This window comes from Cyprinus carpio, chromosome A4 (assembly GCF_018340385.1).
Source record: "Cyprinus carpio isolate SPL01 chromosome A4, ASM1834038v1, whole genome shotgun sequence".
Lineage (NCBI taxonomy): Eukaryota > Metazoa > Chordata > Actinopteri > Cypriniformes > Cyprinidae > Cyprinus > Cyprinus carpio.
In genome coordinates, this window is record NC_056575.1 from 29,824,882 (window position 1) to 29,849,158 (window position 24,277).

At 44.0% G+C, this 24,277-nt stretch overlaps 1 long non-coding RNA gene and 1 pseudogene across 1 annotated transcript in view; one reads left to right on the plus strand and one right to left on the minus strand.

The window, feature by feature from the left end:
* Positions 1 to 24,277, plus strand: part of LOC109073071 — a 325,399-nt pseudogene that overhangs the window by 232,515 nt on the left and 68,607 nt on the right.
* LOC122134344 overlaps positions 21,578 to 24,277 on the minus strand; it is a 21,893-nt gene continuing 19,193 nt past the window's right edge. The window contains exon 4 of the long non-coding RNA XR_006157246.1: positions 21,578 to 21,623. This is a non-coding gene — a long non-coding RNA (uncharacterized LOC122134344). The remainder of the gene's footprint in view (positions 21,624 to 24,277) is intronic.

Sequence of the window (24,277 nt, forward strand, 5' to 3'; positions counted from 1 at the left end):
CCTTTGCATACATATGTTTCAGCTCGATTGCTCAAACGGTCTGAATGCACTTGCATTTAAGTCTAGTAGGACGGGTATAAGGAGTAGCCATTCTGAGGGCAAGAAGAAAGCAGAGAAAAGTTAAGGCCCCAATATATTTCAAGCGAAATCAAAGAACATCTGATGTGATGTCATTTCAAAAATAATGCAGCTAAAACGAAGTTTGTTTTGTGTTCGTTTTGGGAATTCGATATGGCTGGCCAAAGTGAACTTTCTGGAAAAGTTTGTTCTGTCTTCAAAACACCTGAGTATTTCCATTGGTCCATGACAATTACGTCATAGGTGATGTACGCTGAGGCTCTGCCTTCTTTCACGTGGAACTCTTCTCTGGGTTCATTTCGTCTGTCTGAGATGTCCGCGGATAAAAACATGAACATGAAAAGACTTTGAGATGTGCAGCGCTCATATGTATTCAATGAAATCAGAGGCTTTTGATGTTTAATCGTCACATTTAGTCATATCACAATTCTTGTCTTTCCGTCCCCAAATTTAAGATCTCCTGAAATCATAATTAAGACTTTCTTTTACCATGTAAGACTTTTTTTTTAGCGGTGTGACAAATCGATTCGTGGATTGATTCTGTGATTTTCAAGAATGCATCGTGATTCTCTCTTGAATTGATTCTGAGCTTAGTTTTTAACAGCAGATGGCACTGCGTGTTTTAGAAACAGCCGTACTGTCCCTGCTTCCAGGTCCTCACATACACCACTTAAACCTAAAATAAGCATTCATAAACTCTGAAAAGGTTAAAGTGAACTTAGTTTTTAACAGCGTGGGCAGTGTTTACTTAATCTTGCGTCATAAAAGCATAAAAACTGAGGTGCAAGTACATTTAACCACTTACATTACTCAGCCGAACGCACAAGAGCTCTTCTTCATGAGCATTTAAGTTTCAGTTAAAAACTAGCCTTGAGAGCCATCTAGGGATGGGCGATATGGGCTTTAAAATGTATCATGATAATTTCTGATATTTATTGCGATAACGATATCAATGACAATAATTTAGGGAATCCTGTTTTTTTTTTTGAGAGAAAAGTATTATATTTCCTATTTTTACCCAAAATAGGGTGTTGTGAGCAGTACACACGACTGTTTAATTCATACTGGAAGCCGGAGGGCGCCCTTGTGCAGAAACTCCACATATGCATAGTAGAAGTAATCCTCCAGGAAATCACTGATATGGACAGAGGTATCCAGTGATCGCTGTAGGCTGAATAAAATGCAGATAGAGAAATCTTTACTGAGGAAACCTGAAGACAATAAACATGCGATTGCACAAAATACATGGTCTGTGTTCTTCAAGCAATCTTGGGTATTTGTAAAGTTTGTTTATAATGCAATGGTAATCGACATAGCCTTTATTATTGTATATAATGCTATAAAATAGTATGATTTCTGCCTTATTCTGATACGAAAGCACAACTGATCTCAAAAATAAGTTATTTCAAACACTCGACTATGTTATGAAGTTAATATGGAGAAAAAGCACGTCAATTAATAATATCTTTGTTGGATATTATTAGGGGGTTATTAGTAGGTTTGTAACCGACTCATACACATGTAAAACTGTATTGCACACATGCTGCTGTAGTACATTTAGTACATTCAAGGCTCAGATCGATTTTTGTCGCCTGTACAGTGTTATCCAAACCTGTTCCAGATTGTAGAAGGAGCTGCTCAATTTTATGTTCACCTTCTTTCACATCACTCCACACAGTCGCGCACACAGAAATACGTCAACAACTAGATTTTATCATTATTATCGCGGGAAGACTAATTCTTATCGTGGGGAGAATTTTCACCGGTATATCGCAAACGATAAGATATCGCCCATCCCTAGAGCCATCTGCTGTTAAAAACTAAGCTCAGAATCGATTCCAGAGAGAATTGCGATGCATTTGGAAAATCTAATCGATTTATCATCACACTTTTAAAAAGTCTTAAATTTAGTTGTATCAAATGTAAGACTATTTAAGGACCTGGCACCATACCTTGTGCGTCATGCACAGCATGAATCATTAGATCAGATTCTTTCCTTTTATAACACTCTACATACAGTACATGTTCATTAATAGGGAGCCAGTGTAAGGAAAACAGGTTAATTTAGCTCAAAGTGAATCATTTAAGATTTTCTAGGGAATTTGGACAATCAAAGTTTTATGGCTGATCACTGAGTCGGCCATGGATTCATTGAACAAGCTGTACAACATCAACTCTGCATGGATATTAATATCCAAAATGTCATAAAAACACTACTAATTAGCACTGTAACAAGATCGGCAGTTTAAGATATGAACTTGCAAGCACAAAATACAAGATACTTCTCTTTTCAATATAAATATGGCTTTATTGGATAAATCTTAGACATAAACTAATCTAACACATAGACAAATGCACTTACACATTGACACAAGTTGCAAAAAGAGAGCAAAAAGATAGAAAGTGATTAAAGAATGAGTTTACAGTGAAAATATGAAATTTATAATTGCATAGACCTGAACAACCATCAGTCATCTAATTAACCCTCACATTGAGTCTCTCAATGAGGCTATAAACTTTATATTAAATGCACCAGTTCTGCTAGAATCTGGAGGTTGTACTTGCATTGTTTTTGTATTAAGGGATTCCCTTGGTTTCCCAAGGTTGCTGATTGGCTGGAAGTTTTGGTCAACATGTAGTTAAAGAATTATATTTACATTTACATTAATCATTTTAGCAGACGCTTTTATCCAAAGCGACTTACAAATGAGGACAATGGAAGCAATCAAAAACAACAAAAGAGCAATGATATATAAGTGCTATAACAAGTGTCAGTTAGCTTAAACACAGTACACATAGCAAGGGCTTTTTAAATAATATAATAAATAAAAAGAAACAGATAGAATAGAAAAAGAATAGAGCAAGCTATTGTTAGAGGTCTTTTTTATAATTGTATAATAAATGAAAAAAGAATTGATAGAATACAAAGAGATAAGAAAGGTGGTTAGAATTTTTTTTTTTTTAAGAATAGAATTAGAATAGTGAGTGCTAAAGTTAGAGGGTCAAATAAAAGATGGAAGATATGTGTTTTTAGCCGATTCTTGAAAATGGCTAAGGATTCAGCTGCTCGGATTGAGTTGGGCAAGTCATTCCACCAGGAGGGAACGTTTAATTTAAAAGTCCGTAAAAAGTGACTTTGTGCTTCTTTGGGATGGCACAATCAAGCGATGTTCACTTGCAGAATGCAAGCTTATAGAGGGCACATAAGTCTGAAGTAATGATTTTAGGTAAAGTCAAGTCAAGTCAAGTCACTTTTATTGTCACATCACCACAGCACATGTGCCTTGGTAAGTGAAATTCTTGGGAGTGTGCTCAAGAAATTGCAGAAACAGTTAACATATAACCATACAGACTTCAACAGATGACAATGTGCAATATGCACTTATATATAGTCAGAACACACAGTGTACTATTAGACATGCTTACAGTTAGAACCACACATTATACGCACTATGTACATACATACAGTTAGCACTACACATTATACACTATACACAGAATGTACACATTCTACATTATGTAAACATATGTACATATGATGAATATGCTAAGGTGCAACAGAGTGTACGTGGGCTGGATACAGAATGTTATTGATGTGCATTGGATGGTATCCAGTGGTAGCAGGTAGATTATTGTATTAAATAGTTCGGTGTTGAACTGTTAAAGTTAAAATTAAAGTGAAGTGTGTGTCATACCACATTGTGGAGTATGCTGTAGGGTGTATTAGTTCTGACTGTTCATTAGTCTGATAGCCTGAGGGAAAAATCTATCCCTCAGTCGGCTAGTGTGGGATCGGATGCTGCGGAGACGTCTTCCTGATGACAGCAGAGAGAGCAGTCTGTGGGACGGATGGCTGGAGTCACTGATGATCCTCCGGGATTTCCTTATACACCGCCTGGTGTAGATGTCTTGGAGGGAGGGAAGCTCACCTCCAACAATGTGGCTGGCAGTTCGCACGACCCTTTTCAGAGCTTTGCGGTTGCCAGCGGTGCTGTTTCCAAACCAGGCAGTGATGCAGCCCATCAGGATGCTCTCTATAGTGCAGGTGTAGAATGTTCTGAGGATGCTGGGGCTCATTCCAAACTTCCTCAGCTGCCTCAGGAAGAAGATGTATTGATGTGCCTCCTTCAGCACTGCATCAGTGTGTGTAGACCAGGTGAGATCCTCACTGATGTTAATGGCGAGGAACTTAAAGCTGTTTACCTGCTCAACAGGTGACTTGTCGATGGTGATGGGTTTGTGTTCTCTGCTCTGTCTCCTGAAATTCACCACCAGCTCCTTGGTCTTGTCGATGTTGAGTGAGAGATGGTTCTCCTGACACCATTTCAGGGTGCTCACCTCCTCTCTGTAGGCCGTCTCATCGTTGTCAGTGATCAGGCCTATCACCATTGTGTCATCAGCGAATTTGACAATGACATTGGAGCTGTGTGTGGCTATTGAGTCATGTGTGTACAGGGAGTACAGGAGCGGGCTGAGGACACAGCCCTGAGGAGCACCAGTGTTGAGGGTCAGTGGGGATGAAGTGTTGTTGCCCATTCTGACCACCTGGCTCTGCCTGTTAGGAAGTCCAGGATCCAGCTGCACAGAGATCTGTTTAGTCCCAGAGTCTGGAGCTTCGCAACAAGTGTGGCAGGCACTATGGTGTTAAATGCTGAGCTGTAGTCCACAAACAGCATTCTCACATAGGTGTTCTTATTTTCCAGGTGGGAGAGAGCAGTGTGTAGGGTGAAAGCAATAGCATCGTATGTAGAACGGTTACTGCGATATGCAAATTGTAGCGGATCCAATGAGGCAGGCAGCAGGCAGATGTAGTCTCTGACGAGTCTCTCAAAACACTTACTGAAGATGGGTGTGAGAGCAACGGGCCTCCAGACATTTAAGCATGTGATTTTATTTTTTTCTTTGGTATGGGCACAGTGGTGGATTTTTTGAAGCACGAGGGAACCACAGACAGACAGAGGGAGAGGTTGAAAATGTCTGTGTTGGAATGCGCATGCTCGGAGCACACGGCCTGGGATGCCATCAGGACCCGCAGCCTTGCGGATATTCACTCGTCGGAAGGATCGGATTACAGCCGCGACAGAGACGGAGAGTGCACTCACATATTCTGCAGCAGCCACGGGAGCGTTCTCTGTGTGGGCGGTGTTGTGAGCCTCGAAACGAGCATAAAAGTTATTAAGCTCTTCCGGTAGAGAGGCGGCAATGTTCACAGTAGCTGGTTTATTCCCTTTAAAGTCTGTGATGTTATTGATTCCCTGCCACATGCCTCTTGCATCGTTGGTGTTGAATTGTTCTTCAACTTTGTTTTTGTATTGTCTTTTTGCGGCTCTGATGGATTTCCTGAGATCGTAACGTGCTTGTTTGCGATCATCAGCGTTTCCAGATTTAAAAGCAGATGTCCGCACTGACAAGGCTGCTCGAACATCGCTATTAATCCACGGTTTTTGGTTGGGGTAGATGTGGATTGTTTTTTGTCGGCACTACATCTTCTACACACTTCCTGATGAAACACGTTACAGTTTCTGAGTACGCATCTATGTCATCATCAGACGCTGCCCGGAACATGTCCCAGTCCACGTGATCAAAACAGTCCTGTAGTATAGTGTCCTATTGGTCCGACCAGCATTGAATTGTCCTGAGGGCAGGTGCTTTCCATTTTAGTTTCTGCTTATAAGCAGGCAAGAGCAGAATGGCTGTAGTATAGTGTCCTATTGGTCCGACCAGCGTTGGGTATTTGTATGCATCCCGGAAAGGAGAGTAGCAGTGGTTCAGTGCACGATCACCACGGGTGTTGATGGTGATGTGTTGAAACTATTGTTCTGAAGTTGGCTTTGTTAAAGTCCCCCATAACAATAAACGCTGCATCTGGGTACGCGGTTTCCTGCTCGCTTATTTTCTATACAGTTCCTTGAGTGCCTGGTCTGTGTTGGCTTGAGGGAGAATGTAAACAGCGGTGATTATGACCCGTCATGAATTCCCTCGGTAGCCAGAATGGTCGACACAGAAGCATATGAAATTCCAGATCAGGGGAGCAGAAGGATTTAATAGAGTGTAGGTTCCTTTCATCACACCACAAGTTGTTGATAAAGAAACAAACGCCCCCACCTCTGCTTTTCCCTGTGAGCTCTTTCGTTCTGTCCGAGCGGTGCACGGAGAACCCCGTAAGCTCGATGGCTGAGTCTGGAACCACTGCAGACATCCAGGTTTCTGTAAGGCAAATAATGTAGCAGTCCCTTGTTTCTCGTTGGTATAAGATACGTGCCCGCAGTTCGCAAAGTTTGTTGTCCAGTGACTGAACGTTAGCCAGCAGAATGGATGGGAGAGGAGGTCGGAGGGGACGACGTCTGAGTCTGACAAGGACGCCGTCTCTCTTCCCTCTTTTCTAGCGGCATTTCCTCGGTCGCGCCCGTGCAGCCCAGACAAAGGGCTCTGATGCGGTGTCTGTAAACAAAGCGCCAGCGTTCAAGAACTCTAAGTCCGGTTTGCGTTCCGCAACGTAGGAACCGATGTTTAGAAGCGTGTGTCTGTCGTAGACAGTTATACAAACAACATCCAACACGTAGAACAACAAAAAAAACAAGTAAAACAAATGAAAAACTGCAAAGTTTACTCGGAGCTCGCAACACGGCCGCCATGCTCGGCGCCATCTTGGATTTAGTGCAGAGCCAGTGCAGAGGTTTTGTATGCAATGTTGCAAAGTGTGCAGAGCCAGTGGTGGTTTTGTATGCAAAACATCAATGCTTGAATTTTATGCGAGCAGCTATTGGTAGCCAGTGCAAATTGATAAATAGAGGTGTGATGTGTATTCTTTTCGGCTCATTAAAAATTAATCTTGCTGCCGCGGCGTTCTGGATTAATTGAAAAGGTTTGATACAACTGGCTGGAAGACCTGCCAAGAGAGCATTTCAATAGTCTAGCCTGGACAGAACAAGAGCTTGAACAAGGAGTTGTGCTGCATGTTCTGAAAGAAAGGGCCTGATCTTCTTGATGTTGAATAAAGCAAATCTGCAGGACCAGACAGTTTTAGCAATGTGGTCTGAGAAAGTTAGCTGATCATCAATCATAACTCCAAGGTTTTTGGCTGTTTTTGAAGGAGTTATGGTTGATGTGCCTAACTTGATGATGAAACTGTGATGAAACGATGGGTTTGCTGGAATCACAAGCAGTTCTGTCTTGGCAAGGTTGAGTTGAAGGTGATGGTCCTTCATCAGGCAAGAAATGTCTGTTAGACAAGCTGAGGTGCGAACAGCTACCGTCGGATCATCAGGATGGTATGAGAGGTAGAGTTGAGTGTCATCAGCATAGCAATGGTATGAAAAGCCATGTTTCTGAAAGACAGAACCTAATGATGCCATGTAGACAGAGAAGAAAAGTGGTCCAAGAACTGAGCTCTGAGGCACCCCAGTAGTTAAGTGTTTCAACTTGGACACTTCACTTCTCCAAGATACTTTAAAAGGGCCTATCTGATTTTATCTGATCTATATTTAAATGGTAAAGTAATAAATAATAAAGCTATCTTGGCACATGAGTTTAATACATATTTTATTCATTCCGTAGATGAATTAGCTCAACATTTTAAATGAACAGCATTAGAAAATATGGTGGAGGTGGAGGCATTAAATTAATTTTGTATTAAAGGGATTGATGAAAATAAAATAACTGAAATTATAAACATTTTACCAAATTCAACAGCAAAATATATTTTTAATTTAGATATTACTTTTGTTTTAAAAAAATATAGCCCCTTGATGATACCTCCGTTAACCCATTTGGTAAATTGATCAATTAGGGAATGTATTTTTCCAGAAATCTGTAAAAAGGCTGTATTTACACCATTTTATAAATCAGGAGATCTTAACATGATTTAAAATTATCGTCCCAATATAAATTTTACTGGTAATGTCTAAGTTTTTAGAGAAAGTAGTGACTGAACAATTAATAAATTACTTAGAAAGTAATAATCTCCTCCATCAACATCAATTTAGTTTTAGACCACAGCATTCCACAGAAACGGCTGTTTATCATTTTCTAGAAAAGGCTCGATATTCTTTGGATCAGGGGCATGTAATGGGTGCTGTGTTTATTAATTAAAAAAAGCCTTTGACACAGTTAAATAAAATTGGAATGGTTTACCTCTTATTTAAAGCAAAGGGAGCATAAAAGTGTGTAAAAATCGAGGATACAAATCAATGTTTGTGGGAAACAAGATGGTTTTTTACTCAGGGCTCAATTTTAGGTCCAATGCTTTTTCATTTTTTTATTTATGATTTGTCATCTAATTGTCCAGATGTTGAATGTCAGCTTTATGCTGATAATACAGTAATATATATATCTGCTAAATCATCAGCTAAGGTTGTTGCGCTTATAAATGAGCAAATGGAACGTGAAAGTGACGTGACATAAAGCCAAGTATGGTGAACACACAAACCGTGAACACACACCTGGAGGAGTGGGCAAAAAGATAAAATGGCTCCAGAAAAATAATCTTACATTAAATGTTAAGAAAAAAATGTCTTGGTTACGTATGTAACCCTCATTCCCTGAGGGAGAGAATGGAGATGTCACGTCATGATCGACAAATTGGGATCTCGCTAGAGAGACGAATAGCCTTCGAGTGTTAACAAAACAAGCCAATGAATGTTGGCATGCGAGGTTGGTCCTATTTTCCACCCCAACTGGTGTGGGGGGACTTGCCGGTGGGGGGGCTTAGGCAGAAGAACCCACCACTGCTGTTCCATATAGTGGGAATTGGATAACACTGGAAAGCGTACCCAAGTATGGGAACGCTATGGAAAAACATCCTGCACATAGGAGGTAACGTGGAAATTACACATATGGACTGGCTATAGGGCAGTGCTACACATGGAAGTCCCTGCGGTAGACTCAGCCCGCCTGGGGTGAGATCACTATGAAGCAGAGAGGCTTACCGTGAGGGAAGCAGTACCATGGAAGAATACACATGTGGGATCACCCGAAGGGAGAATCACTACACACGGGCACCTAGCCCAGCACAAGGGCTGACCTTGGGCATACACACGAGAGCTGGACCTGGCGTCTGGCGCTCCGCCACGCCTGACTGCCGAGAGTGTGGAGGAACTTCAACAGGGTTCCCAAGAGGGAAACTGAACCGAGAAGCACTTAAGCGCACGTATCTGGTCCGTAGAGGGGAATGGCGCAGCAAGCATGATTGACACAGAGCGGGTCCAGCATTACCGGCCATCTGAGGCGAGTACACGAGAGGACATAGGTGCTACACAGAGATTGTAGAAAATCTCGCAAACGTGTTAGTTAGTCAGATGTCTGCTATCGAGGCACCCCGTGCCAATGCCCAGGAGGGGAAGCCACATCTCTTGTAGAGTGTGCTCTCACTCCAAGGGAGCACGGAAAGTGATGGTATGCCTGATATGCTAAGAGTACAGCCTCCACTATCCAGTGGGCAAGTCTTTGTTTGGAGACAGCATTTCCCTTCTGCTGTACTCCAAAGCAGACAAATAGCTGGTCTGAGGTCCTGACGCTCTGCGTGCGGTCCACGAACGGGACAGAGCAGAGTGATGGCTGGGTCTGCCTCCTCCCGGGGCAGCGCTTGCAAGTTCACCACCTGATCCCTGAAAGGCGTGGTGGGAACTTTGGGCACATCCAGTGGTCTCAGGACAACGTTAGAGTTGGTCGGCCTGATTTCAAGGCACGTATCGTCGACCGAAAATGCCTGCAGGTCCCCGACCCTCTTGACTGAAGCCAATGCGGTGAGGAGCACTGTCTTTGGTGACGGAAACTTAAGTTCTACTGACTTTAGAGGCTCGAAGGGCTCCTGCTTCAGTTCTGGGAACCAAGTCCAACTGGGCCTGTATGGCGCTACTAAGAGGACCTGCTCCTCGTCCTCCCTGACCTTGAACATTGTCTGTGCGAGAAGGCTCACTGGGGGAAACGCATACTTGTGTAGACCCTGAGGCCAGCTGTGTGCCAGCGCATCCCTGCTGAGGGTCCCCTCGGACAGGGAGTATAACAGCTGACAGTGGGAGTGTCCGGAGAGGCAAACAGGTCTACCTGAGCATCGCCAAAGCATCTCTAGACCAGCTGTACTGTCTCGGGGTGGAGTCACCATTCTGCCGGAAGGGCGGGCTGACGTGAGAGCTCGTGTGGAGTCACCTTTATGCCGTATGGGAGGTGTGAAGCACGAAGCGACCTCAGATGCTTCTGACTCCAAAGGAAGAGATGGTTGGCAAGTTGCGACATGGGACGGGAGCGTAGACCGCCCTGGTGGTTGATGTATGCAACGATCACAGTGATGTCCGTCCAGACCAGTACATGCCTGTCGCAAAGCCTCGGTTTGAAGCGGCGCAGAGCAAGCCATACTGCCAGCAACTCGAGGCAATGCTGTCCTTATCTGTCGCTCGACTGTTTCTTCGTGCCTGACGTTGCATGCCTGTTGCATGCCTGTTGCATATGGCACCCTAGCTGATGGCAGAGGCATCTGTTTAAACAACAACATGCCTGGACACTTGCACTAGGGGAACCCCTGCCCATAGAAAAACAAGGTCCATGGGCTAAAGTTCTCGGGACTTGATCATGAAGCCAACGCTGAAAAGGTCTCATATGAAGCAATCTGAGCGGCGTGACAGTGGATTCGGATGCCCTATATTCCTCAGGAGCCTCTGGAACTGTTTCAGTGGAACTGCCTTCCTGCCCTGAAAAGACTCCAAGCAGTTCAGCATCTACTGAGCACGCTCTGTTGAGAGACGCGCTGTCAGGTCGACCGAGTCCAACTCGACACCGAGAAAAGAGATCCTCTGCACAGGGGAGAGTTTGCTCTCTTCCCAGTTGACCCGAAGCCCAAACTGACTGAGGTGGCTGAGTACCACATCCCTGTGTTCGCACAACTGAGCTTGGGACTGGGCCAATATGAGCCAATCTTCGAGGTAGTTGAGAATGCGAATGCCTGCTTCCCTCAAGGGGACGAGGGCTGCCTCCACGACTTTGGTGAAGACATGTGGCGACAGGGACAGCGTGAAGGGAAGGACCTTGTACTGATATGCCCGCCCCTCGTACACGAAGCGGAGAAACGGCCTGTGTCGGGGGAGAATCGAGACATGAAAAGTGCGCGTCCTTCAGGTCGATCACTGTGAACCCAATACCCTGAATGGGAGCTTGTGAAGGGCCCCGTTTCAGAATGCGCAGGTCCAGGATTGGCCATAACCCACCGTCTTTCTTGGGTATAATGAAGTATGGGCTGTAGAACCCTGACCTTATATCAGCTGAAGGGACCGGCTCTATCGCGTCTTTTGCCAGCAGGACCGCTATTTCCGCTTGCAAGACACAGCACAGAGGTGAATCGGATGCCCTTAGGACGCCAGGCGAACTGAATCGCATAGCCGATCTGATGGTTCTCGTGAGCTGACTAGGGGAACCACCGACGTACATGCGGTGGGACAGCGAGGTGGAGCACAGGGACCCCACCCGGAAGGCACAGCATCCCAGAGTGGGGTCTGAGTGAGTGGTGCATCACTTACCTGGCTCCGCGAATGGGCAGAGGGTGCGTGAGAAGGCAGAGCGTCCTCAAACCGGGCCCTGCTGCCCACTGGCGAAAGGAGAGGAGGACGGGAGCGTAGAGGCTGTGCCTCGTGCACCGCCATCCTGACCCTCTTGAGACCCAGAGAAACAGGAAACTGCTCTTTTATTGAATGTTTGGGTACCTCTGGGGAGCCAGTGGTGGAACAAAAGCGAAAGGAAAAAAAAGAATCTCCACCCGGCCCTCCTCCGGGGGAAGGAGCGGTGCCCTCACCATCTCCTGAAGAGCAGGTTCCTGAGACTCCAGGTCACCCTGGCGCTATATGGGCCGGGCCGGGGCAGAGACGGTCTGCGCCGCTTTCCAGGTGCCAGCTCCACGCCGTGGGCATGAAGGGCTGCTGCTGAGGCCGGGCTGGAGAGGAGGTGGAGGCAGCAGGAGGGTGCCCTCGGCGATGAACAGGCGGAGGGGCTGCGGCCAGCGGCTGGGTGACGGCAGCAGGGGGCTGCCGGGGCAGGATGTGTTTGATCACCTCCGTCTGCTTCTGCATGGTGGAGAACTGTTGGGTGAAGCTCTCCACCGCATCGCCAAAGAGGCCAGCCTGGGAGAAGTGATGCTTGTTGGGCTCCTGCCAAGGTAAGCCAAAGGTGGTGTTCCTGGACCACTAACACGGACATTGTCTGACCCAGGGACCACGCCGTGGCTTTCGTCACCCGTAGGACAAGGTCCATCGCAGTGCACAGCTCCTTCATCACACCTGGGTCAAAAACTACCCTCGTGCAGCTGCTTTAACGCATTGGCCTGGTAGATCTGCATGAGGGCCATGGCGTGCAGGGCAGAGGCGGCCTGTCCAGCAGCTCCGTAAGCCTTGGCCGTCAACACAGATGAGAACTTACAGGCCTTGGATGGAAGGCGTGGATTACCCCGACAAGCAGCAGCGCTTTGCGGGCAAAGCTGCATCGCAATAGCGCACTCAACTGGGGGGATCTCCACATTCCCCTTAGCCTCCCCGCCGTCAAGTGTAGTGAGGACGGAGGAGGCACTAGATCTGTTTCGGACAGAAAAAGGTGCCCCCCAGGACTTTGTTACCTTCTCATGCACTTCCAGGAAGAATGGAAACCGGAGGTGGCTGCTGACGATTGGTGTGCGGCACCCCCAAGAACCAATCATCCAGCCTTGAACGTTCAGGAGATGGAGGGGCGTTCCATGGCAACCCGACATTCTCGGCGGCCCGGGCAAGCATAGCAGTCACCTCTGGATCTGACTCGGGCAACACCACTCTCCCAGAAGGAGGCAACGCAGCTGAATCCTCATCTCCAGAGCCTAGCTCATCCCCCGATGCAGTGTTTGACATCAGGTCATCTGCTGGTGGGCCGGATGAAGTGCTGGGCCCCACCCTGTCCGAGGCACCAGCATCCGCATCGCGGTACACCAGAGGGTATGATGCGCTGGAGGAGTGAGGGGCCCGTGGAGACTTGCTCGGCGGGGAAGTCCTCACTGTAATCCTCAGATCACCCTGGCCATGAGCCCAATTAGTCCTCCTCTAGGCGGAGGAACTAGAGCAGGGCATGGGGAGGGGGACTCCTCCTCGTTTGATGACGAGGAGCTGTGGTCGCAATGGTTATATTCCCCGCAATGACAACATGACTCATCCACAAACGCTGCTGCCATGTGCTCGAGGCCCAGGCACGAGATGCAGCGATCGTGACCATCAGATGGAGCCAGAAAGCGACCATATCCAGAAACGCACAAATGGAAAGACCTCCTTAAAAAGATGCCCCGTCACTTGTGGAGCTCTTTTAGTAATTGCTCTTTTAGTACACAGAAGTGCTGAAGCGCCCAGGAAGAGTTGCAGCGTGAACGCAGAGTGGAAGCTGCAGCACGCCGAGAAAAGCAGCAGCACTGGCAACCCCCGCTGATGCGGCGTAACACCAACACTCTACCGTCAAAAGGCTGTCTTGACAACACTCAAAAAAATTTAGATGCTGTATAATCGGGCTTTAAAAATAATGGATAAAAAAAATCAATGGCATGATTGTCATATTTTAAAGAAAGTTGAGTTTAGTTTTAAATGTTTGCGTAATAAGGCACCTTCTGTTTTATGTAATTTGGTAAATGATACGATGACACAGGCCGAACCTTTAGGAGTACAGAGGTTGGAAACTGTAGGATTGGGTTTTGCAAAACATCATAAGGGAAAAGAGCTTTCTCTGTAAAAGGGATCCCAACTTTGGAATATGTTTTCCAAATGAATTTAAAGTGATACATGATATAAAGTCCTTTACATTGAAGTTTAAGCGTTGGCTCCAAATAAACCAGACCTATACGCATATTGACATTTTTATATGGTTCCATATTAGTTATTTATTAGTAGATTCTATAAAACTAGATGCATGTGTTTTTGTTTTGTATCTGTTTCTAATGGGCTTTTTTTTTATACGGAAGAGTTTTTTTTAAGCCTTTCTAGGGGACGTGATATGCAAATTAGCACCTGCTATAATCTATATGTCTCTGACTGGAATCATGTTTATTGTACTGTACTGTTATCTAAATAAATGAAAAATAAATAAATATGTTCAGTGGTCGTTCGTAGTGAAGTATTGGGCGTTGGCTGTAGTTGCAGAGTTGGACTCTGAGGTTGGTCTCTGAGCCACAGCGTTGTGGCAAAACTTAACTCAGAACACAAAACTCTCAGGGGCAATTCCAGCATTATGGATGTGACATTTGAACTCATAATAACAGTTAAACTGTGGCAGTAAAAATAAACTTCTTACAATATTTAAATTGGCAATGATGCATATTCTCAGAGCACCCAATCTGGAGAACTGACAGGCAAAATATATTTTTCTAAAATATATTTAAGCCCCCCCAAAATGCCCCCCCCCCCCCAAATATATTTTCTCTAAAAAATATATTTAAGCCCCCCCCCCCCAAAAAAAAGGCAAAATAGTCATGCGTTTTTTTATGAAGTGCATTTTGAGGAAAAAAAAAAACAAAGTTATGGGGGTTGTGACAAAAGTCTGTTATGGATGTGACGTCTTAAATACACAAAATCTGTTTGGGACATCAACAATCAAATCATAATGTCACTTTTGTATTGACATAAAATTACTCTGAATGCTAGTTTTGACCCCATTAAGAAAACCCATCTGAAATTATTCTAATGATTTTTTAAAAGGGCACATTGGTTGTAGCCCCAGGGTTCGAACTCACACCTAAAATTATAATCACATTTATTAGATTGGATCCCCACATAAATAATAAAATATGTAAAATAACTGATAATGAGAGAAGATGAGGGTGAAGTAACCTTTATATTTCATTTGTTCATGCTTAACACTTTTATCTTTCATTAAAATTATAATTCATGAATTTTCTTCTTAATTAAAAATTTTTCATTCTATCACTCTGCCGGTCACTGGGTACTGCCTCTTTGAAATGATAACGGCCTCTGTTGGTCGATGAAAAGGATTGAGATGCTGGATAATTTGTCCTTTCTCCACCCCACGACTTGTCCTCCTTTGTGGGCAGGATATAGACAAAGCCCAGTTCATCATTTCTCCTTAGAAACTGCATTTCAAGCCCATCAGGATCCAAATCAGTGATAAGGCCAACAAACTCCCTGCTGGACTTCTTTTCTTTGTAAGTGATCTTCAGGCAATCACCTGTTTTTTATGTTGCCCAATGGCTCATCCTCACTTGAAAGAAGAAATGTGTGTGTTGCTGCCTCTTACGATGATTAATACTGACTATGTTTGATGAATCCCCAAGAGATGGGCTCAATGTTGGTGCCACGCTCTTGGCTCCTATGGAAAAAAGTGCAAAAAGGTCTCCATTTAACATACTCTGGAGAATCAGGACTGCAGACCAGAGCTCTGATAAATGCTGATATGCTCTCGAAGGCATGTCGTGGGATGTATTTATGTACACTCTCAAAAAGCATTTGTGTATTCTCATGGTAATTATAAAGACAAATATTACAAGGAGTTTCTGCCTTTGTGAAGACCGCCCCTGGACACAGTGCTGCAAATTTAGATTTTCCTATTTTAATCAACGTGTTTTCTTCCTGGAAGACTATATGCCTCTAAAACAGACATAGTTGAGTGTCTCTTTTGGTAGGTCTTCTTAACTCCATCTTTGTTTTATGACAACAGAATCTTTCCTCCCAGGTGGATGTTGTGAGATGTCATCCCCACATAAAACTGCTTTACCTTTTCTTTAACATGGTCTTTTGTAACTGATAGGTCTACTTGTTTCATTTCACTGTGCTCAACGAATCCAACTACATCAACAATCTTTTTTATCACTGCCTTTTTTTTCTGTCACCTTCCTCTTTGAGGAAGAGAAGTAATGACTCGTTTGACTGCCCTCCAAAGAGACTGCTTACTCTTATATGCCAGGACAGGAGATACTTGTACATTTAAACTTTGACATTTAAGACGGAGTCTCCTTTTCCTCTGTCTCTCTTTAGCAAGAATGCACACTCTTTCTTTCTCCTCATCAGTTTGCTGAGTTTTTCCTCTCTGGCTTTTCCTCTTCTCTTTCTCTTTCCTCTCTTATTTAGTTTTTGTGTCTTTCTCTGAAAGCTTTCTGATGTTCAGCATTGGTCATAACTTTTACATAAATTAAAAAGTGTAGCAGCCTAGTATTAGGTCTACTAAATAGGCATTTATAATTTTTTTTATTATACAGTGGTGGCCAATATAAAATCGGAATCGATTCTGAGTGTAATTTTTAACAGCAGATGACGCTCTAGGCTAGGTTTTAATCACACACTCAAATGCTCACGAAGAGGACCAGTCATGTAAGTGGTACATGCAACCCGTCTTTAATGCTTTTATGACATGAGATTAATGTAATCACATCTTTTTATGATATGAGATTAACGTAAACGCAGCCCAGTGTGAACACTCTAGTAATTTGCTTCAACTTTTTTAAATTTTTATGAATGAGTATTTTAGGTAAGTAACAGGAAGCAGGCAGAGTATGGCTGTTTCTAAAGAACGCAGTGCCATCTGCTGGTAAAAACTAATCTCAGAATCGATTCAAGAGAATCGTTATGCATTTGGAAAATAGTAGAACTGATCCACGGGTCAGTTGACAATAACGATATACATGACATTAAGGACCAATCGTATCTGAGGTGATGAAAGAATAACTAACTGGGCTATCTCAGCTGCTGGTCATGCTATCAGGTCATGCTACATGATACGAGACATTAATATAACTAGATTTCTATTCAACTTATTTTCCCTGATTCTTGGTGTCATCTTACCATTTTTAATCTGTTGTGTAAAATAGTCTTGGAGCTGTCAAAACCTGAGCTTGAATGACAGGTAGCGCGAGCAAATTATTGTGTGCCTGTTTCGCGCCTAAACCAATCAGGATCCTCGTGCACTTTCAGGAAGTGAATACTATATAAACACACAGGACAGTCACGGAATATTACAGCAGAGATGATAACGATTTTCATAATTATTTGAGATGGTCGGTTCCCAATCAGTTTATTTATAACATCATAAATATCTCCAGTGAACAACCATTTGTTTCCTTAACGTTTACTTATGATTGCACTTATAGACACGGAGGATTAATGTTTTTATCACTGCCATGCTGCCAGCGGAAGGAACACACGTTATATCACGTTTAATATTTAACATTTTCTTTTAATGTAAGTACATACTGAGCATAAGATGCTAATTAGTTGGTGTCATGATGAATTTAGCAAAAAATCGATTTACAATTAAACACCCATGTGTTTAGACAATTGGATAGACAATTGGACAAGTTTTTGGGGAAGACCTGACCTGTTGAAAAGAGATGGTCTTCATCCCTCCTGGGGTGGTGCTGTCATCTCTTTCTAGAAATATGGCACATAGTCTTAGAGGTTGGTACTTGACTAACTGGGGCCCAGGTCAGGAAGCAGACAGACTGGCTAAAACGACCGTCTGCTAGCCGCCTCCAGTCACAGAATCAGCTAATTCTCGCCAGCACATAGAGACCTCTTTCACCTAGATATCACACTATATAGACTGTGACTGTTCCCACGGGCTAGAAATACAAAACGTTTTCGAAAAACCAATTAAGAGCAACAATTTAATTGAGGTTCAACAATAAAAAACGATGCAATACGAATAAACAAATGATAAAGCTTGGCTTATTGATATCAGGTTTCCCTTTCTACGAAAGCACTTTTTGTAAATAATATGGATCACGGATCATAATCTAGATGCACTCTGTTTGACAGAGAAACCTGAACGAGCTCTTTTGTTACATTAAGTCCTCCACGTCCGCTCCGTTCTCAAAAACTCTGGCAATTTGATAATACCTAGAATATCAAAGTCAACTGCGGTGGCAGATCCTCCTATTTAGCACCCAAACTCTGGAATAACCTACCTACCTAACATTGTCTCGGGAGGCAGACACACTCTTGCAGTTTAAATCTAGATTAAAGACCCATCTCTTTAACCTGGCAGACACATAACATACTAATACACTTCTAATATCCAAATCCATTAAAGGATTTTTAGCTGCATTAATTAGGGTAAACCGGAACCGGGAACCACTTCCCATAACACCCGTATGTACTTGCTACATCGTTAGAAGAATGGCATCTACGCTCATATTTAGTCTGTTTCCTCTCTTATTCCGAGGTCACCGTAGCCACCAGAATCCACTCCTGTATCCAAGTCAGAGGATCACTGCAGTCACCCGGATCCAGTACGTATCCAGCCCAGATGGTGGATCAGCACCTAGAAAGGACCTCTACAGCCCTGAAAGACAGCGGAGACCAGGACTAGAGCCCCAGAGACAGATCCCCTGTAAAGACCTTGTCTCAGACGACCACCGGGACAAGACCATAATGAAACAGATGATTCTTCTGAACAATCTGCTTTGCTTGCAGCCTGGAATTGACACTGCTGGTTTCGTCTGGTCAGAGGAAGAACTGGCCCCCCCAACTGAGCCTGTTTTCTCCCAAGGTTTTTTTTTCTCCCATTCTCTCACTGATGGAGTTTCGGTTCCTTGCCGCTGTCGCCTCTGGCTTGCTAGTTGGGGACACTTCATTTTACAGCGATATCGTTGACTTGATTGCAAATTATTGCATAGATACTATTCAAAACTGAACTGAGCTGCATGATTACATCACTACTGAATTCATTGATGAACTGCCTTTAACTGGTCATTTTGCATTATTTGACACACTCCTTTTTCCTAATTTATGTTGCTTCAGTTGCTTTTGACGCAATCTTTTTTTTGTTTGAAAAGCGCTATATAAATAAAGATGACTTGACTTGACTGTATCAGCCTTGCACGTAACAATTTAGTCCACTGAAGGCAAGTTGTGATGAAACCCCAAGTGCAGTTTTATTAAACAAAAAGTTGAAATACAAAATACAACGAAAGACTTGACCTTGACTTTGACAGAAACAAACTCAATGACAGAGGTTTACACAAACAATACTCGACACAGAGACAATGGCAACATGGAGGCTCTAACGCCACCAAACAAAACAAGACACAAACAACCAATGTGGACCTTGACACATGCCACCAAGGAACCAATCACAACCAGAACAAAACCACAAGACCAGATAATAACCCTGAAAAGCATGACACATGAAGAAAGGACCACATTGCAGAATCACATGCCCCAGTGAACATGCCAACATGGCTCAATATTCAAAATAAAAGACATGAACACTTATATGTGCATTATACATACTAATAAACAGCTAGTATGCTGGTAATAAGCACAGTTAATAGTAATTAGTTAATAGCAAGCTAATTGCCCCCTAAACTAAGGATTACCCAAAAATTTTGGAAAGTTCATTTTCCAGTTTTGTATTAAATCTTATACAAACTGGAACAAAATTTAAACAATAGGTATAAACTGTAAATTCAAAAGAAATAATACAATATAGTGTTGGATCATGCTGTCCACGCCAGAACTATCAGATCCATCCCCGAGGATGCCAGATCCTGTCAGAAAATACCCTGTTTTGTCTGGTAACAAGAGCATCTAGTCAGCAAAGCAAAATAAGGCCAAAACCCCAAAACCTGTTATAAGCCAGTTCTGACTGGTACCCAAAACCCAGTGTTTTAACTGGTACTCAAAACTGCTATTAACAGTATTCTCTCAGCAAAGACATTTGATTGGCCCAGGCCACCAGTGAAGGGCAGAAGCAGGAGACAAAGTAATGATGATAAAAAAGTTTATGCAATAATCTTAGTTTCGTATGTTTTAATGCTCAGAATTCATCTGACCAGTACAAATACAACAACTGTTATTATACCACAAGCCCCTGAAACTAGACATCATAAGTCTACACCACACTGGAAAACATCCCATTTTCAACAATATAATATAACTCATAATCAATGAATACAATCCCTGGAACTTCGTGTGTAACTTGCTAAAGAATCTTATTGGAAATGATTATATGAATAAATAATGGAAAACTATGTTTTGTTAAAAGAATAAAATATTATTAAATGAATGCGTGACTGAATGCATCTAAACAAAATAAAACACAACACACATTTATTTCAGAAAAAAAAATCAATGTTTCCTAATTTGACTGTATTATTGCGATTAAAATTAATTCCTTCATGGTGGTACCAAGTATGTTCAGAAACTCATATGGAAGGTCATTTGGGTCTTGTGAGGACTCAATTATAGTCTAACACGTGTGGCGGTATATGATACACATAGTATTCAAGGGACTTGCCAATCTTCATCATGGCATAAACACTACAACTCTCAGGATGGTTTTTCATGTGCTTCACTTATCTTGCACAACTAGCGTACAACACAATAAAAAATAAATCTTTAAATATGTCGTTAAGTTTTATGACAATGTGTGTATTTCACTCAAGTTAAAAGGTTTTTTTTGAATAAGTAGTACCTAACAACTACTATGATGTGTGACCCGCCCCTATCACTCTATACCATGTCCTACTGATGTAATTCATCATCCCGCTTAACGGATGATGGGTCGATAGACCTCTCTTTGTCATTCTTCTTCTGATGCATCAACACATATTCACTGATGATTCCATTAACGAATACACTCCCCAACCCCCAGACTATGAGCGTCCTGAGTGAATGTGGTTCTTTCTGTGTGGATGCGGCTCATTGGGTTTCTGGAGCTAGCCGCGTCGAAGGGACAGGCGGGAGCGTTCCTGCACTGTGATCCACAAACCCTCTCTTCTACTGCTGATGGACTTCACCGGGCTGATATCAGTTTTCTGTCTGTTTATTGTGTGTGACTTGAGTCTGGCGGAAGAGCCGAAACAAACTCCCGGATTGATCCTTATTTCCGCACACACAACACTCCTGACCTTTGATTTCCTGCTGATGCTCTGCTATGCCCCCTGATATATCCACCCGTCCCCTCCACATTCAGTCTCCCCGTAACAACGTCCACCACATCTCTTACACCCCAACCTGAGGCTATGATAGCTATGTATAGACGGACTCCTCCTATGACGAACTTTCTCACACCTGTCCCTTCGTGTCCTCAGACCGCCTGCTACCAGTGCTTGCTTGTGTTTGGCTTCCCGAGTGCAGGTGAGCGGGTGCCCTACAGGCACTCTGGCACACAAGAGCCACAGAGGACCGTAGAACCACAATCACTACAGGAGTGCGTGTTTGTGTTTTTGTAGTTCGGTTCTGCCTTATTCTGGTTTCGGACGGACTCAAATGTGTGTAATGCACCTATGGGTCTACAACATAAATCGGGTTTCGGAGGTTTACTTCCCTGCGTCCCGTTTAAACTCACAAGGCTTAAAAACATCCTCCCACCACTGTTTTTGACCTTCAAACATTGCACCGTAGTTTCGGTGTCGGGTTGGGGTATCAAGGGGCTGATAGCTTATACGTTTCTTCTGTTCACCCCCCCCCCTAACGCCCTTGGCTTCGTCCTCGACCTCCCCTGTGCTAACCTGTGCCACTCGTGTGTGTGTGTGTGTTGTTTGTGTCGACACCCGCCCCCCTTTTCGTGGTCCTGCTGTAATCCTGAACTGTCCTCCATGAGCCACACTATAAAACACACACAGAGTCACACTCAGTCAGTAAACACATACATACTGACTCACACACAGCAGTTCAGGCATATTAACCAAAATATACTAATTTATTTTCAATCATGACTGTGGCTTCCAGTGATTACTAAAATATGATTTATCATATTAGCAATATTCTTAAAGGGGTGGCCAACGTCCATCATGTAGAGCCACAGTCCTGCAAAGTTTTTCTCCAATCTTGATAAAAACTCTTCTTCTCCTTTAGAATATTGGCATTTTCCGCACCATAGGCACATACCTTCTTCTTTTTCTTTAGATTTTAACGGCAGCTTGCATCCTTTACGTCCAGTTAGTCCTATACTTTCCATATGTTTTGTCATGTTCTCTCTCTTTGTATCATAATTTCTGCAAATAACAAGCACATGCTCTACTGTTCCTGGGCTGTGACAATAATCACAGAATCCAGTTGGATGTTTCCCTTTAATATGCAGTGCACACTTTTTATTTACTTTGTCCTATTCTTAATCTGTTCATGATTGTTTCTCCTTTCCTGTTTTCCCACTTTATTTCCACAGCACCAATGTAAAGCCACATATGGTTTCTTTTCTTACATGGATGCTAGTTATGTCTCTATTCATTTATTATGGTTTCTAACATTGCTGTATTTCTGGCTGCTGTGTGTTCAGCTCCCACGCCAAAACTCCAGCTTGTATGTTCCCATCTATATCTTTGTGTACTTAATTATTGTGACTCCCTATCACATTTGTTTGTCTACTGTTGTTTGATTAATTCCCGTTTTTATTGCTTTTTCTAAAATCCAATTTATCATATATTTCGCATATTGATTCCTTTTAAAACCTTTATCATTTGTTAGTCTCCATAATACTATTTCCCTATTTTAATATACGCTTCAGCTGCTTCCATTTCAAACACAAGGGCTGTTACAAAACTGCCTCTGCTAGTAGGTTTCTAGTCCCCCTCCGACCCAGACTTAACTTGTTCCGATGGTGTTGATTCCGGTTGGCGCCAACGACTCTGTCTGACGGGCTCTCCAGGGGCCCGGCGTTGCCACCCCTCTTTTTCCCAAATGCCACAACATGTTACTCCTGCACGAAATACGTGCTCCGACCACAGTGCCTAAAAATGCTCATTGGCTCTGCGCTGCTTTTAACTCTTCTTGGGGGCGTCTTCTTGTTTAAATACCTGAACCCAGTTCCCAACCCCTTAGCCTTGATCTGAGTTTATGAGTGTGTGTACCTTTGTTTACCCCTTCCGTGGTGTGAACACAAGTTTTTGCCCTCTTCCTAGTTTTGTTTTTGTTTTTCTACTAGTGTCGGACATTTAAACAGATTCAGATCATACACCAACTTTTCATTATTACACACACAAAGATAACCCGCGAGTGGGTAAATACCAACCTGCAGTTTGACAATGATTTCATTCTTTCGGCAAAACAAAAACGCTGTGCCACCTGCCTGGCCCTACGTGATGCCAAGTAAGTGCCCCCCTCCTCTACATAACGGTTTTCGACCCTTGAGACACCACTGCCCATCCAAGCGTTTGTGCTAACTGGACTGGTCTTCCCCCTCGCTGTGGCCAACCTAATTTTGGCCCACACCACCTCTTCTGTTGCCGAAGTTTTAATTTTCCGCCCCCTTGGGGGTTTTCGAGCTGAAGGACCGTTTAGTCTCCGCCACAGCCATTCTCCATCGGATTTAAGTACGGCCTTTGGATTTGGCACTCCACAACACCTCGTTACCTTTAGTTTTTCTTGCCGCCCCCCCCCCTTCAGAGGTGGCTCTACTCTCTGCTGCGTGTTTGGCGATCTTGTCCTGCTGCATAAACCCAAGTGTTTGTAGGTACAAATACGGCTGTCCTCTCGCTCTTTTCGCCGGACCTTCTCCTTCCGGCTTTTTTGATAGCGGCCAGAATTCATGCTCCTCCCTCCACTTATGGTGAGTCGTCCACGGTTCCTGCAAGCTGGGGACAGCCGCCCCAGCGCGCACACTCCCCCCCCGTTTAACTGTTGGTATGCTGGTCTTTGTTCTGCCCTGCGTGTTGGTTTTACACCAGATGTCCGGGCCCCACCCCTTCAAACGTCAAGCTTTGGTTTGGCTCCGTCCCCGCCTCTTTGCCCCCAACAGTCTTGGGGCTACTCCCGATCTTTTTTGGCCCATGTGCGCTCCGCCCCTTTTTGTGTTCTTTTGGTCCGCCCCTGGCTTTTTGCCTTGGCCCCCTCTCCCCTGGCTTCCCCGTTTTGCCCCCGTTCTCTTTCTTCTTGTTGGCTCCTGCCCCCCCTGTCGCTTCCTTGCGGCCGTCGGCCTGCCGTGCTTCGCCTGTGTTCTGCTTCTTTCTGCCTCCTGGGGCGCGTGTTGTGGCTTTGGCGTACCTTTTGGTCGGCGCTCCCACTCCTGGGGCCGGTTCCCCCTGTTCCCCCATTTTTCTCCCTTTGTGGACCACGGCTTGGCCTCGTGGTTCGCTGGAGTCCCACCGCTTCTGCCTGCGTTCCCGGCCGGTTTTTGCGCCGTCCTCCTGCCTTCCCCCCACGGACTCACGCTGTCGGTTCCCGGCCACTCCCGCCCACCTTCCTGCGTGCCGCCCTTTTACCCCCTTCATTGTTTTACTTTGCCTGTTATCTTGTCCGACCATCTCTTTTTCCACGCGGGTCCC